Here is a 13,889-nt window from a genome sequence, read left to right as displayed (position 1 = left end):
ATGTCCTCAGTTTGGCTCAAAGAAACTCTTATGAAAGTTTTTTTAAAAGAGAGAGTTTTGAAAGATGTGAGAAATTGCCTTTAAGAAAAGTTATACTTGCAACACTGGGTGTTATAGCCTTTCGTCTGTCAAATTGGCAAGGATTTTTTCAAATTTATGACAAACTTTTTAAACTTTTAACTCATTTTTTAGCGATCAAACTGAACTATCTTATTCATTCATTGTCCATTTTAATTTTTTTTTTGTAAATTTACTGCTCATTTACTTTACCCAGTTTTCTGTTGTGTAATTCATTTGAAAATTGATTTGCACAAGCTTATTACATTAAGGATATCGATTCTTTGGTGCCTGTGTTGTGTATAGGTATCTGTCATTTGTCTTTTTATCTTATGATGTTTTTGCATTTTTGTCAGAGTTTTAAAAATACCTGTATTATATAGCTGATCTATTAGTCCTTTTCTTTGTACTTTATTCCTTTACTATTTTATTTTTTCAAACTTTCTTCTGTCTCCCCAATATTATATAAATATGAATATTAAATGTATATTTTTATTCTATTGTTAAAATTAAAAATCAAGATGTCAAAATGGGTAACTCAGTGATCAAAGAGAATAAAATGAAAAAACCCTATCAGCTGCCTGCCCAGGAGAACAAAACTGAGAAACCCATAGACAGAGAAACCGAGATGTAGACTAACTTGGTTATTTTATTTCAGAACACAAGCATAAAAAAAAGAAATTTATTTATGTTCAATTTTTTTTTTAAATATATTTTATTGATTTTATACAGAGAGGAAGGGAGAGAGATAGAGAGTTAGAAACATCGATGGGAGAGAAACATCGATCAGCCGCCTCCTGCACATCTCCTACTGGGGATGTGCCCGCAACCCAGGTACATGCCCTTGACCGGAATCGAACCTGGGACCTTTCAGTCCGGAGGCCGACACTCCATCCACTGAGCCAAACCGGTTTCGGCTATGTTCAGTTTTTGGTCTGATTTCTCAAACCTGTAAGGAAGGTTTCACCATTATCTAATTAATGGGATTCATAAATATTTTCTTTAAATATCAGAAAAAGTTGCTTGATTTTCCTCATATTTAGTATAAAACTAGCATTTTATCACATTAAACATTTCTAGCATAGAACTGCACCCAGTCTCCCCGTGTTTGAAGTTAGGATATATTAAGCAGAATTCAGAATCCAGGGTGCCACCCTGACCTCAGCCTTCGTCCTCAGTCCCGGACCCTCACTTTCTTCATCATGGAAGGAATAGAAATCCTCTAGGACAGTGGTTCTCAACCTTCTGGCCCTTTAAATACAGTTCCTCATGTTGTGACCCAACCATAAAATTATTTTCGTTGCTACTTCATAACTGTAATGTTGCTACTGTTATGAATCGTAATGTAAATCTCTGATATGCAGGATGGTCTTAGGCAGGGGTCCTCAAATTACGGCCCGCGGGCCACATGCAAATACAAATATTGTATTTGTTCCTGTTTTGTTTTTTTACTTCAAAATAAGATATGTGCAGTGTGCATAGGAATTTGTTCATAGTGTTTTTTTAAACTATAGTCCGGCCCTCCAACGGTCTGAGGGACAGTGAACTGGCCCCCTGTTTAAAAAGTTTGAGGACCCCTGGTCTTAGGCGACCCCTGTGAAAGGGTCGTTCGACTGCCATAGGGGTCGCGACCCACAGGTTGAGAACCACTGCTCTAGGAGAACAAGTTTGGGGTCGATTCTGATGAGTGCAAGCTTTAGAGCTGATGTAATTTACTCATATACCTGGGGAAGAATATCCAAAAGCAGGAAGGAGAGCAGCAAATGTGCCTGAGGGGCCCACCATACTGCTGAGAAATACCACAAAGCACCAGTGTTACTCAAACATTTTATTTTCCTGGCCTCTCTTCCCTTCCTCTCTCTGATTTCTTCCAAATACCTCCATTGGCCAAGCCCAACCAGAAGCCAGAGAACAAGAGAGCCAGGCAATGTGGCCCAGAGAAGTTACAGATGCTGGGTCACAGAGCAAGGTAGAGAAAAGTGGAGAATGGATCTGATGGTTATGCAAACTGAGAAGAGCCAAGATAAATAATAGAAGGAAGTGAAAAATCACTCAAAAACCTACACCTTAGAGCAGAGGTCCTCAAACTACGGCCCGCGGGCCACATGCGGCCCGACGAAAACATTTATCCGGCCCACCGGGTGTTTTTGCCGCCGCTGCTTGTTGCTTAGCAGCCGACTAGTTTTTTTAAACTATAGTCCGGCCCTCCAACGGTCTGAGGGACAGTGAACTGGCCCCCTGTTTAAAAAGTTTGAGGACCCCTGCCTTAGAGGTAACCTTGATTAACACTTTTGGTAGATTCCCTTAATTACTTTTTAATATGCATTACTTTTATTATTTGTTATTTTTAAATTAAAGTTATTGGAATAAACATTGGTTAACAACGTTATGTAAGTTGCAGGTGTACAACTTTATAATACGACATCTGGGTACCCTATTATGTGCTCACATCTGCAGTCTAGTCCCCTTCTGTCACCTTATCCTTGAACTCCTTCACCCTCTTCATGCTCCCCCACCCTCCTTACCTTCTGGTAACCACCATCCTGTGTCTCAATAGTCATTACTTTTATACAGTTGAGATCATGGTGCATAATTGCTTTTTAAAGCATAGTTAACCAAGGAGTGATTAGAGGCCCAAATCAAAAACTATTTTGGTACCATTGATGACAGATAGTAATTGCATTTGAGTGGTTTAGTGACTTTCACACACTCATACACATATACACACACTCACACATATACACACGATCACTTAAAGGGAGTAACTTTTTTCCTAATGTGAACGTTTTAAATGCAGAAAATCGTTACTGCAGCTTCTTGAAATGTAAATGGTCTGTTTTTATGCTCTATGAAGCTATTCTTTTGTACACAAAATTAAGATTTTTTTTATTAATGTTTAAACTACAGTATCCTGAGTATGTGATCAAGGTAACAAATGAATGGCATGTTCCATTTTTTTTCCCCAGGCCAAGCATAATTCTCTGATCCCCTTATCCTTTCCCATGGAGTTCTAATGTGACTCAGAATCCTACTCAACACAACAATCCTCAATACAATAACTCTCGCAAATTGAGGTTCATTGCTATCCTTTATGTTTAGCTGTCATTAAGAACAGAAATACACTGCCTAATAGATTTAAGTGACCATTAACTGTGGCAGAAGGTTTCTTCTAAATTGTGGGGTGAAAGATGTGGCACAAAGGAATTCATTTCTTGGTCGCAATAAAACTAGAAGCAGAAAAGCAACTGAGGGAAATAGTGAAAGGTTACGCCTAAAGTCACAGAATTCTTCAAAAAAAAAATCCAACTGGGTTTTGAGTTTAGGATCTCTATAAAAGAAGAATTGCATACCGTGAATTCCTAATTCTTACATTTGAAACTTTATGATCTCAGTTACTAATGTTAGTCTCTCTTGAGTCCTTGCATATCTAAGAATGTCTGTCTAATGCCTTTACTCTGAAGGCTACAAATTATTGAGTCCCAATTTTCTCTCTTCAAAACCCTCCAAAGGCGGCTCCATATAAGGTAGCAAAAGAAGCCTGAAGCCAACCAATTTTTATATTCTTAGTAAGAAGTTGTTTTTATTTCCTTGATTTTTATACAAGTAAATTATTCTTATAATTCAAATATTTTGCTAAAATGTGCTTTAAGTGAAGCCCTGTGTCAGGGGTCCCCAAGGCCATTGCTATGTTTGGAAATTCACCAAAATGACTCACAAAACTCTGCATTAAGTATAATCAGGGCTAAGATTTATTTCAGCAATGTAGGACACACAACTGCCTTAGAAGGAAAAAGGCACGGCCAGAGTCTGGAGCTTACGAGCCCAGGCTGCTTATTTTTTTTTACGCAGCTGTTACCATTTGCAAACAGCATGGCTGGACCTGGAGAGCATTATGCTAAGCGAAATAAGTCTGTCAGAGAAAGATAAATATCACATAATCTCACTCATATGTGGAATCTAATGAACAAAATAGATCCAGAGACATAGAAGCATGGAACAGACTGTGGAATCGCTGAGGGGAAGCGGTGGAGAGTGGGTGGGTAGGAAAAGATCAAGCAAAGAACTTGTATGCATACATGCATAACCCATGGGCACAGACAATAGGGTGGTGAAGGCCTCGGGTAGGGTACAGGGGACAGGCTAGAAGAAGTCAATGAGGGGAAAGGGAGGACATATGCAATACTTTCAACAATAAAGATTTTCTTTTAAATATGTTTTTACTGATTTTTCAGAGAGAGGAAGGGAGAGAGAGAGATAGAAACATCAGTGATGAGAGATCGATCGGCTGCCTCCTGCATGCCCTTTACTGGGGATCAAGCCTGCAACCCAGGCATGTGCCCTTGCTGGGAATGGAGAATTGAACCGTGAACTCCTGGTTCATGGACCGATGCTCAACCACTGGGCCACACCAGCTGGGTCAGCCCAGATTCTTTATCCTGCCTTCCTCTTTAGGGGCCAACAGAGCTCACTCTCCCTGACAAGGAAACTGAGACCACATATGTGGATGTGTCCAATAAAGACTCAGAATTCAAGTTTTTTATTGGGGTCTGATCATATAGCCATTCTACCTAGCATCCCCCCAAATTTCAGACTTCCAGAAGGAAAGCAGGGTCTCAGCAGAAACCACAGTGTTTGCAAAACCAGTTCAGGCACATGAGCCACTCTTACTTATCCTTACTTATTACATCAGCGTAGGGCACTGTTTGCCAGCCAACTTCCCAGACACCAGCAAGCAAACCTCGCTACGAATAGCAATTTCGGGCCTGCTTTGCTAACTCTTCTGCACAGCCCCCTTTAAATTTATTTTTACTTAGAATACTAGGAGTCCTTTCCATTTGCATACCAAGTGACGTTTTCTTTAATTATATCGTCCATTATTGTGTTTGCTCCAAGCGTACTAGTTCTTGGATGTGGCAGGATGGAGAGTGAGGACACACCTAGTCTTCTCTCCCTCGTCACTTTCCTCGCGTTGCCCTTTTCCACACCCTCTTTAAGTCTCAAGCTTGTCCTCCACATTACCCATTCCCTGTCCTATGCTGTCAGCTCCGCTTCTTGTGGACCTATTGCAGGAGGGGTTCGTTGCATTCAAAACTTTTTAACTGCAAACCTGAGTGCTTTTTTTCAGATGTCACAGGATTGTTTCCTTGTTTTCTCCCCCACTGCTTATCCTCAAGCCTTGGAAGATCTATCCTAGAGCCATTGATCTTCAGAAGAGAGGTGGGAGGCTTATGCTTATTGCTGCCTCTGTCATCAGAGGTGTCTGTCAGAGCCCATTCGATCGTGGAGGCATAGATTGTGGTGCAATTTTTCTGGCCTTGTTCCTAGTGGCCAGCAGGTTTTCATTTACTGAACATTTGCTAATAGAAATCCTTCTCCTAAGGAGCACTCCTCGATAGCTAGCTCTCTGACACAGTAAAGGCATGGAGTGTGCAGAAAGAACGGTGCCCCAGTGTGCCTGCCTCCAGGCTCTGCCTTCTGCAGGCTACGGCTACAGCACCATGTCTGTGAAGGCTCCCCCGCCCCCAACCCCCACCCCTCAGGCTGCTGCGGAGCCCAGTTCCTCCACATCCATGTCTCCCAGGACCTGAGGAGAGGCTGCTTGGTTTTAGGGGCTGACTCCCAGGCACACAGAGAGAGGGGTCCTGAAAATGGCATGTTTAACCCAGTTTCTTGCCTGGCACTTGTTTGAATACTAATTTTTATCCACAGAAGGAGGCTTTTACTGTTGTCAGTGTTGTCTTAGGTATTTTCCTGAGAAGTTGGGAGTAGCCCGTTGGAGGCTATTCATCAAGCATCATGTTAAGACTAAGGTCCTAAGGAACCTTCTAATTAAGGGATTACTGGGGATCACAAAGAGTAAAGCATTGTAGGTACGTAAGCAATGGAGATTAGCGTCTCATTAGGAGTTGGGACAGGCACATGGAAAATAACTCACAGTACCAGACAGTGTGATGATGGGCGCCCTGGGAGTGCGATGGCCTGGGGTTCGGGAGCCCTGGCTTCTGCCTGCCTCCAGCATGGTCTTGCTGTGTGACCTCTGACAAGGCAGGGCTCCCTTCTGGGACTCTCTTGCCTTGTTTACAAATGAGGGGATTGGCCTAGAGAGTTTCTAGTATGCTTCCAGCTCCAACATTCATCATCCTTTCTGGCAGCTGTGACTCTTCAGCGGGAGTTCTGTAGGAAGGAGGGATCAGCTGATTTAGGGCTGATCCCTCTAGGGGCCAAAGAAACAGAAGCTAAGGTACCTCCCACTGTCCAGCCTCAGTGTGAGGGGGTGCCCTGTGTCCCCCCAGAGGTGCCCAACTCCAGCCTCTCACCCCATCTCTTTGTCTGCTAGTTTTCCTTAGACAAGATGGCCTATAAATTATGGGTTTGCAGTTTACATAGGTCTCATCTATTTATATCATCCTGCCCATATGTATGTGTGTGTTTAATGTAGCAGAAAGTGGATTTCGGGCTTCCTTTTCAAAGTGAGAAGTCCGCTCTCCCTTTTATGACTGACTCATTGTCTAGCCATGAGGAGTTGGATGTTGCTTCGTTCTGATGATGAGCCATGATCCTTTACAAGTTTATACAAGGATCCTTAGGACAGTGAGTAACTTCTGACACATCATGGTGTGCAAAGACCTCGGGATCTGCCTGGAGCCTGGGGTGCTCCAGGTGGGTCTTCTTCTTGCATTCTGAATTCCATAGTCTGGGTGAGTGCGGCAGGCGGAGGTGAGTCAGCGCCCAAGGTGAAGAGCGGGTAGCATGCTGCTATCTGATGAGGCTGGTCTTATGGGTGAATCCCCTTGGGGCAGTGGGATGGAAGCCAGAACTCAGGGACTCCTATGGGGACACTGCTGGCTGGGGACACTGCTGGCTGGCTGTCCTCCCAAGCCCTCAGTGGGCAGGAGGCCCCACCACCCACTACTATTTCATTTCTTACCACCTTACCCTAAGCCAGGATAGGAGGGGCCATTAGTTACTTTAGCAGATTATAAAACACTGGCAAAATCAGGTATGCATTTAATGCAAAATCCACTTGAGGGGCGTAAGTAACCTAATTGGCTGTTGACATGCAAACAGAATAATCACCGTCTCCCAAGTACCTGGTGGTCCAGCTTTCCCTTCCTTCAGGACAAGCTGCTCACACCTGGGCCTTTCACATATACCCATACTTTAGGGAGAGAGAAGAATGGGGAGAATTCCTTCTATAATTCTTATCTGTGAGGCGTTGCAAGAGGGGAAAGATACGCATCCCAAAGGATGCTTCTCCGTGGCTTCCCCTGACTTAACTGCCTGAATGTCTGTGCCAACAGAAAGACCACGCTCTTTTCTTTGTTCCCCCAGCTCAATCACAGCACTTACCACATTGTCTTCATTGTCTGTGTCTGTCTCTCCCATCCGTCTGCACTGGAAGTTTAGAGTCCTGTCCAGTTATCACCTCAGACAGAGTCTATGCAGAGTACGCTCTCAACAGTGGTCTGTTAAGCCAAATAAATAAGTCATCTCTAGGCTTAGCCAAAGAGCTGAAAGGATGACATTCCCCAGAAGACACTCTACATCTGTCAACCAAAACAGCCTGTGTGCATCAGGTGGTGTAATTCATAAATATTTGCTGAGCATCTACTATGTGCCAGGTATTCTTTTAGATACTGGGGATATGGCAGTGAACGAGACAAATAAGATTCCTACTCTCAAGGAGTTTAAATATAATGGGAGACAGATAATAAACAACCAATAAAACAAATCAAATAGCAGTTATTGTTAAAGGAATGAAAATAGGATGATAGAGAGTGATTGGGCTCTGGGAAGACCTGTCTCCTTTAAAGTGAGATCTGAGACAAAAAGAAGTGAGAGAGAGGAAAGAGTATTCTAGGTGGAGGAGACAGCTGTTGCAAAGGCCCTCAGACAGAACTAAACTTGGCACGTTAAAGAAACGGGAAGAAATCTAGAAAGGCTGAAGAGCACAGAGTGGGAGTGGGGAGTAGATGGCATGAGATTGAAGATGCAGGTTGGCTGGGACCAGATCACACAGGACTCCAAACGCATCGTGAAGCCACGAAGCTGCTTTGAGCTGGGTGGAGGAGGGTGGGACAATCTCTTGATGGAAGCATTTTGAAAAGACCTCATTATAAATCCAGGCTCTCATCCTGCTATGGGGATGACCCTTCACACACTCAAGTGCTTTTCCAGGAAGGGATATACTTTTGCTGCACTTTTGTTACAACCTTGCTTGCTCAGCACCTCCGGGACGTGTTCAGACAACACTATGCCGGGACATGGTGTTAGGACTGGGAAGGAGGGAATGGCTCCTGAGATGATGGAAACTATGACTTTGATCTTGAAGGCACTGAACAGTTTGGCATTGGCCAGGGCCCTTTGAGTTGCAGGTGGCAGAGACCCCAGGCAAACTAGCTAATGTCAGAAAGAGAATTTCCTGACTGCCAAAGCTGATCATTGCAGGGCTTGAACTGGTCTCAAGGACTTCGTGTCAGAACTGTGTCCCTCACTTGGTTTCCCCTACTCTGTTTCTCTCTTTATATCGACTTTATTCTCTTTCACTCTCGGAGAGGTCCCTTCCCACACGGCCTTAGACTCACAAAGCGGGTCTCCGTCCTTGCCTCGGGCACTCCATGCTTTGGAGTTACTTTCTTGAAATTTTCCAAGTTCCATCTGATGTCTGGGACCAGCTGAAGCCACTAATTCCATCTGTATGAACTCTGGCTCTCATTTCTTCCTTCTGGGGTACTCCCTTTCCCCGATGCCGGGTTGACCAGATGCTCGAAGGAACTTCAGGACCCACATCCATGGGATTATCCCGGCATCCATGACAGGTCCCAGTTCCAGGAAGAGTAGAGCACTCTCACAGGGCAGCATATTTTTTTTTTCACAGGATCTCACAAGATTGGGCCACCAAAATGGTGCTGACATGCTGATTTGGCAAGATTTTTACTCCCATCTGACATAGGTGAGTTCAGAGCTCTGGGCTGCCCTGAGCCTTGGGCTTGAGCTGCCTATGAAGGTCTGAATGTCAGTGTCTCCTGTCCTGTGGTGCAAGTTGGTGGCAGGCATCCTTTATCCTGTTTTGTGCTGCTGCACCCAGGTAACCAGCCCACACTACACCACAGGTCAGGCTCTGAGTCATGTGGCCATGCCCTTCTCCTCCAAGGGTTTTAAGGCCATTTATACTAATGAAAGAGTAATACGCTAATTAGACTGGACAGCCTAACAACCTTCTGGACGTCATTCCGGACATCTTTCTGGACGAAGCTGCAGTGGCAGGGGCCTAGGCAGAGTGGTTAGGGGATATCAGGCAGGCAAGTGAGCAGTTAGTGGTGATCAGGCAGGCAAGCAGAGTGGTTAGGGGTGATCAGGCAGGCAGGTGAGTGATTAGGGGCTATTAGGAGCCAGTGGTCCTGGATTGCTAGAGGGTGAAGGCTGAGGGACCCCCTTTCTTGTCCCCCCCCCCCCACGTGAATTTTGTGCACTGGGCCTCTAGTTGTTCCGTAATACCCACAGACCATTCCAATTGATATACTCTCCTGTATTTGATTTATGTGCTAACTTCGGCCCTCCTGGGTTGGTTGTGACCCATGCCAGACAAGGGACAAGCATTCCTCATATAAATCTAGGTAATAGTATAGCTCTGGCCTCTGCCCACAATCATACTTTCTACCTCACATTTTAGTCTACTTTTCCTCCATCCAGGTTGCATTTGTAACCCTTATAAAGCCAGGATCAAGTGGTCCAGTTTCAGGAAACATAGTCCATCTACCCAAATTAATTTCAAAACTCAAATATTTTATTTTTACTCTTTGATAGTTCTGAAATGGATGGATCTAAGTACATGCTCCACAGCAATTCTGTACATTTACCTGACAGTTCACAGCTGCTCCAGCACGTCTCTTCAAAAATCTCATCCTTGCCCAAACTCCTAAACCTAAGCCTCTAGGGCTTTTCTTCATTTTTACTTCTCCCCAGTAATTTATTATCTAGATGTACTGTCCACTATGGTAGCCACCAGTCACATGTGGCTGTTAAGCACCCACAGTGTGGCTAGTGAATTGAGACCTGCTTTAAGTGTAAAATACACACTGGATTTTGAAGGCTTGGTTAAAAAAAAGATAAACTAACAATTTTTAAAAAATATTTTTTTATTGATTTCAGAGAGAGAGATAAACATCGATGAGAGAGAAACATTGTTTGGCTACCTCCTGCACGCCCCCTACTGGGGATCGAGCCTGAAAATCCTGAGAATGTGAATCCAACAGGTGACCTCCTGGTGCACAGGACGGTGCTCAGTCAACTGAGCCACACCAGCTGGGGCTAAACTAATAATTTCTGTATGGATTACATGTTGAAATGATAATGTATTGGGTTAAATATATTTAAGATTAATTTTACCTATTTCTTTTTACTTTGTTAATATGGCTACTAGGAAATTTTCAATTATATCTGTAGCTCAGTATTGGACAGCACTGAGTCAGACATGGAAGACTTCCTAGTTTTCTCCTTTTCCCCGCTGCGTCTGGGGTTCTTTTCCCCTCTGTCTGATATCTTGATTCAAAAACCACAAAAATTCTCATGAGTGGTCTGGCAGAAATGAAATTCTCCTCGGATGGGGATCTGACAAGGCAAAGGCTCTAGGTACCAAATCCATTCATCATGTTTGTCCCCTCATGCATACGTTAAATAGTGTTTGGATTAACACCAACATTTTAGGAAATAACTGACTTCACTCTCTTTTGAAATTGCCATCCTAAAACTCTGCCCCACGGAAAACAGCACTGGATGGAGGAAAGGCAGCAATTATCTTTTTCCATGAAACTCTTAGAAGTTCACACCTGACTCTGGAGCCTAAATATTTCATTCATGACAGAGCTCACCTTGAACGTCCGTCTCTCCAGGCTCTGCCACGATCCCATACGTCTTAGTTGACACAACTCACACAAGACGATTAGCTCTTTTTATTTCAGGTTGGCAAGGCAACATTTTCCTATTTTGTTTTCCTTCACTTGGACAATGCCTCGCTCCCAATCCATCATCACCAATAACCTAGGACGACCGTTTGTTTCACTCCAAGGAGTCGGTCCGAAGCCTGAAAGCGGTGCCGCCGTGACTCACTCTTCACATAAAATATGTCTGGGTGTTTGGGAACACGGCCAAGGGATTACTTAATCTAACCTTGTGATAGAGACAGAAAGTAGTTGGAGTCACAATAAGAGGATTTGTTCTCAGCTTGGAAGTATTTTCTATCTGATCATCTTTTAAATCTCTTTTTGAGTTGAGAAGCAATGCACAGTGACAGCTGTAACAGGGAACGTATTCCAACGTCTAAGTGTTCGCACATGTGGCAACGTGGAATGTGGAGGCAGGCATTTGAAACAGACGCGGGCTAAGGAACAAGAGAGCATCTTTGACTTGATCGTTACTCTCTAGGTTAATAAGGGAGTGATTTACTCTGGATGGCTGTAGCCAAAGACTTAAAAGCTCTTTGTTGTTATCGGCCTGTGGTTTAGAAATAAACTCCAAAAATGGTTTCCGAGACGCTCCTGGAACTCGGGGAGGGGAAGGACTGTCTCCCTTCTTCAGTCTTTTCTTTCGACGATGCCATCTGCTTTGCTCGGTACACAAAGAGCACACATACACAGTTTCGGATTTGTTAGTCTTTGCTGTGGTTTGTATATTTCATATTTCAGACAATTGCTTATTCATGTTAACTGAGGAAGAGGAAGTAGAGTATTGTGTAATTAAACGGAATCTCGAGAATTAACGCTGATAGTTGGTAAGCCATTTCCTCTTACTATAAGTGGCTAATTCATGCCTTTCCTGATAAATAGAAAAGTTGCAGGTCTCATCAGAAATGTTGAACTAAAAGTGTAAATTCCTGAGTGCCGTTGAGGTGGCATTTTCTGAAAGAAGGTTTGGAAACTCGGGGTGGTTCAGACTTTAGATCTTTGACAACTATGTTATCTCTGGAGAGATGAATCATACAGCCATGTGCACACCAAAGTTTCTTGGTGTTTGGCCCAGAACCCTCAGCTTTTTCTGCTCTGGATGAAGTTCCTGTGTGAGAGGGAGGCCTCGCCTAGAGTGGAAGTTGCACAGTGTGCTGGGAGCATTTGTGGAGATATAGGCAAATCTTATGTTGCAGAGGCGGGCGGCATGCGTCACAGTCCCAGGGTAGAAGCAGCCTCCCAAGTCCTTCTCATCCCTCCCCTCTCTGCAGTGCTCCTCCTCCGCCAAGTGCCATAGGTGGCCGTATGGCCTTAAAGATCTCCTTGGGACACCTCCCAGCAGCTTCTGCAACCCATCCCAATCCCAACAGTCAGGGCACATGCCCAGGTTTCGGGCTCGACCCCCAGTGTGGGATGTGCAAGAGGCGGCCCATCAATGATTCTCTCTTATCATTGATGTTTCTATCTCTCTCTCCCTCTCCTTCCTCTCTGAAAGCAATAAAAATATATTTAAAAAAAAAATGGGGATGCCCAGCAAGGGCAGGAGGTGAAGGTGTGGAAGGCCGCCCGCACTAAAGTACCACAGCTGGGAGTCCGGATCCCTGGGGAGGAAGGCCCATGGGTGGCAGTGATGGTGAGGGGAGTCCCCCTCCTCTATCCTGTGGCTAGACATGAAATATGCCTGAATTTAATACAAGCAAATCAGTAAATGATTTCCATAGCATGAAGGGAAAGCAGAGGAACCCAGGCCCAAACCCCAGTGCATGCCTCTGCGTTAAAAGAGCCTTTATGGTGGGTTTGAACTGAGGTCAGGCTCGGCTGCCAGAGCGAGCTGGAACGCGCGATTGGAGAAGGTTTCCTTTGAAGCGTGGCGGTCAGGGGTCTGCTGGCTGCGGTCACAGACTTATCTTGTGCCACCAAAGAGTAAGACTATTATTTAGAAGGGAGGGGCCCTCATTTGAAGTTCTGTGTTAACATTACTACACATGATAGAAAGCTGGTTATTTCCAGGCAAATTTTATGCTGTGGAAACCAAAGAAAATTGCCTAATGTGGGCTTTGCCCACTCCCCTTAGAGGAGTAATTTAAAATAGCTTTAATTTCATAAGACAAATTGGTGTGCCAGACAACTCCCAGGAGTAGCAGAGATGGTCTTCAGCCCTGCAGTTTTTCAGGCATTTCCTGGGCCAGCCTTCTGCCTGGACAAGAAGCAGGGCAGCTGTGTGTGTGTGTGTGTGTGTGTGTGTGTGTGTGTGTGTGTGTGTGCAGCTCTTGTGTGCCAGGACATGTGGATGGGGGAGCATTTGGAGAAAAGGCTAGGAAGAGGAGTCAGGACCAAGTTGTGGGGTCTGGCTTAGGGTGGGAAAGGGCTGTGCCCACCCTAGTAGCTCAGGTGAAGAGAGGAGCATGCCATGGGAGTGGGGGCGGAGGGCCTGCACCTGCATCCATCAGCATTGGCCATACACGGGAATCACTGGGACCTTAAAACTGTTGCTTGGACAACCACAGGACCAGGGTTCTGGTTTCATTGCTCTGACATGTGGCCTGAGCATCAGGATTTGTGAAAAGCTGCCCTTGATCAGAGATTCCAAGGTGCTGCCAACGTTCAGAACCCCCGGTTTGTAGCAGATTCTGACTCAGTGGGTGGGGCCTGATCTAGCGGCCTTGCCAGGCATTCTGGTCCATGGACCATTCTTTGAATAACAAGGGCCTATAGGACTTGGCCATGGCATGTCAGCGGAGCACCTGCCTGCAATCTGACCTTTCTAAGGAGGAAAAATCCAGCAAACCTTTGACTCTTTCATCTGATGTGCTTTGGGATGCTGCGCCCCAGCTAAGAGAGGGCTGCCTCATACACTAGTGGTCACTGACAAATGGGAACTATAAACTA

At 44.7% G+C, this 13,889-nt stretch overlaps 1 long non-coding RNA gene across 1 annotated transcript; it reads right to left on the bottom strand.

The window, feature by feature from the left end:
- Positions 1–878: 878 nt before the first annotated feature.
- LOC118659235 lies at positions 879–11,152 on the bottom strand. The gene is made up of 3 exons (XR_004968475.1): positions 10,929–11,152; positions 7,408–7,523; positions 879–1,006 (listed from the first exon to the last, which is right to left on the bottom strand). It is a non-coding gene; the product is annotated as an uncharacterized LOC118659235 (long non-coding RNA).
- Between the last annotated feature and the right edge of the window lie 2,737 nt (positions 11,153–13,889).

Source organism: Myotis myotis, unplaced genomic scaffold, assembly GCF_014108235.1.
Source record: "Myotis myotis isolate mMyoMyo1 unplaced genomic scaffold, mMyoMyo1.p scaffold_m19_p_6, whole genome shotgun sequence".
NCBI lineage: Eukaryota > Metazoa > Chordata > Mammalia > Chiroptera > Vespertilionidae > Myotis > Myotis myotis.
Note: the sequence above shows the minus strand (reverse complement) of the source record. Positions and strands in the feature narration are given on the sequence as shown.